This window comes from Gossypium arboreum, chromosome 5 (assembly GCF_025698485.1).
Source record: "Gossypium arboreum isolate Shixiya-1 chromosome 5, ASM2569848v2, whole genome shotgun sequence".
Classification (NCBI taxonomy): domain Eukaryota; kingdom Viridiplantae; phylum Streptophyta; class Magnoliopsida; order Malvales; family Malvaceae; genus Gossypium; species Gossypium arboreum.
The window spans coordinates 79,944,676-79,946,752 of record NC_069074.1 but is presented as its reverse complement, the minus strand read 5'-3'; the positions used below and the strand labels follow the sequence as shown (position 1 = coordinate 79,946,752).

The following is a 2,077-nucleotide window of genomic DNA, read 5'->3' as shown; positions in this document are numbered from 1 at the left end:
GGCGAAAATAATAGAATAAAAAAGGAAATGGGACCAAATTGAATATAAAACAAGAGTTAGGGGATAGATTCGAAACAAAAAAGGAGAGGGGAGGACCTATTAGAACACGCGAATAACATGGAGGGACTAAAAGGGAAATAATCCCAGCCTTTATGCGCATTATTTCAGCAGGGACTCAAATGTAATTAGGAGAAAATTATGCGGCCAGATTAAAAACAATAAAAAGAAGAACAGGGGCCTAATCCAATAGCAGCGCAAAAGAGAAGGATTGGCCACATAAATAACCTATTTTAGGCGCATAGGCTCTTTTCCTTTACCCAAACGGCATTGTTTTAGTTTTATTATGTAAATCATACTTTTATTTTGAAACCATCTATGCCTTTGTTTCCCTTTTTATTTTTTTTTCTAAACCTAACACTTTCAAACTCCTCTATCTCTTCTCCTTCTTTTCAGCCGACAAGGCCATTTCATGCTCACTTACACGCTGCCATGGCCGGTGACCGGCGTTGCGGAGGACGAGCTTTTGAGCTCTATCTTCAAAGCCTCTTTTGAAGACTAAACCTTCAGCCACCCAAGAACGAAGGAAAAAAAGGAGTTCTTTGTCCCTTTGTCGAACTCGATTACTACGACGGAGAAATCACTCCGATGGCGAGCTCGAAGGGATTCAGGTGAGCCATTCCTTCCTTTTAGTTTTTTCTTAAACAGATTCGAGAAGAGAAAAAAAGAAAATACAAAATAAAATAAATAAATAAAAAATCAAAAGAACCAAGAACACCTTTTAGTTTCCAAACTTTTTTGATTTGCTTGTATGCGTTTTGATTCCTAACATCTGTGTTACATTCCTTCTTTTTGTAAGAAAAAAATCTTTTTTACAATCCGTCCCCCCCGTTTCGTTTTAACTTCTTCTTGGCTTTATAGTCGATTACAATAGTAGAAAAATATTGTTTTTCTTTGTCTCTACCACTGTTCGTGTCTTGTTTCAGTTTTCTGCTCTTTGTTTGTCTTTTCTTTTGCAGGTGTGGTCAGAGGCGTGGAGGGCAGAAGGTATAGACGATGGTATGGGACACCTGTTTCGGGTGTTGTGCACCCTGAGGCCAGCACATGGAGGCAGCAGCGCAAGGCTTGTGGAGTTAGGGTTTGAATTGTTGAAAAGTTTTAAGATAGTTGGGCTAGGATTTTGACTTGGGCTTGGGTATTGAGTTAATAGGCTGATCTGGTTTGTATTTTGATTTGTAAAAGGACTGTATAAATGGACATTTTGATTTTTTTCAAAATTTGGTTTATTTATTTTAAGGCCCGGGCAAAATATGGGTTCTACAGCTGCCCCTCTTTGCTCATTGCTATGTTAACAGAAATAGAGCAAAGACTAAAAAAACCCAATTTTGCTTGAGCTTGCCGAGTTTTGAGTTCTTCGATCTGCTTATTCGATCTGTTCACAGGGATGCCATGCTGAAATCTTCGATCTGCTTCACTGTAAGCACAGGAATGTCAGATCTGCTATCTTCGATTTGTTCCCTATAAACACAGGGATGCCAAATCTGCTATTTCCAACTTGTTCCCTATAAGCACAGGGATGCCATGCTGATCTCTTCGATCTGCTTTCCGTCTAAATGGAAATGCCAGATCTGTTATCTTGGATTTGTTTTAGTGTGGGAACATCCGAAAGTCAAATCTGCTATGTCTTCGATTTGTTCCTTGTAAGCACAAGGATGCCAAATCATCTTGATCTTGCTTCAGTATAAACATCTGAAGATCAGGTCTTCTATGTATCTGCTCTCCATTGAAATAGAGATGCCAGACTTCGATTTGTTCTCTGACAATACAGAGACGACAAATCATCTTAGATTTGTTTCAACGTAAATACGTGAAAACCAAATCAGCTATGTCTTCGATTTGATCCTTGTAAACACAAGGATTCCAAACCATCTTGGATCCGCTTCAACATAAACATCCGAAGGCGAGATCTGCTATGTGTCTGCTCTTCATCAAAGTGAAGATGCCAAACTTCGATTCGTTCTCTGACAATACAGAGACGACAAATCATCTTAGATTTGCTTCATCGTAATCATGTGAAAGC

At 39.0% G+C, this 2,077-nt stretch overlaps 1 long non-coding RNA gene across 1 annotated transcript; it reads left to right on the top strand.

Moving 5' to 3' along the window:
• Positions 1-392: 392 nt before the first annotated feature.
• LOC128292867 (uncharacterized) lies at positions 393-1,274 on the top strand. The gene is made up of 2 exons (XR_008282830.1): positions 393-668; positions 1,017-1,274. It is a non-coding gene; the product is annotated as an uncharacterized LOC128292867 (long non-coding RNA).
• Positions 1,275-2,077: the final 803 nt, after the last annotated feature.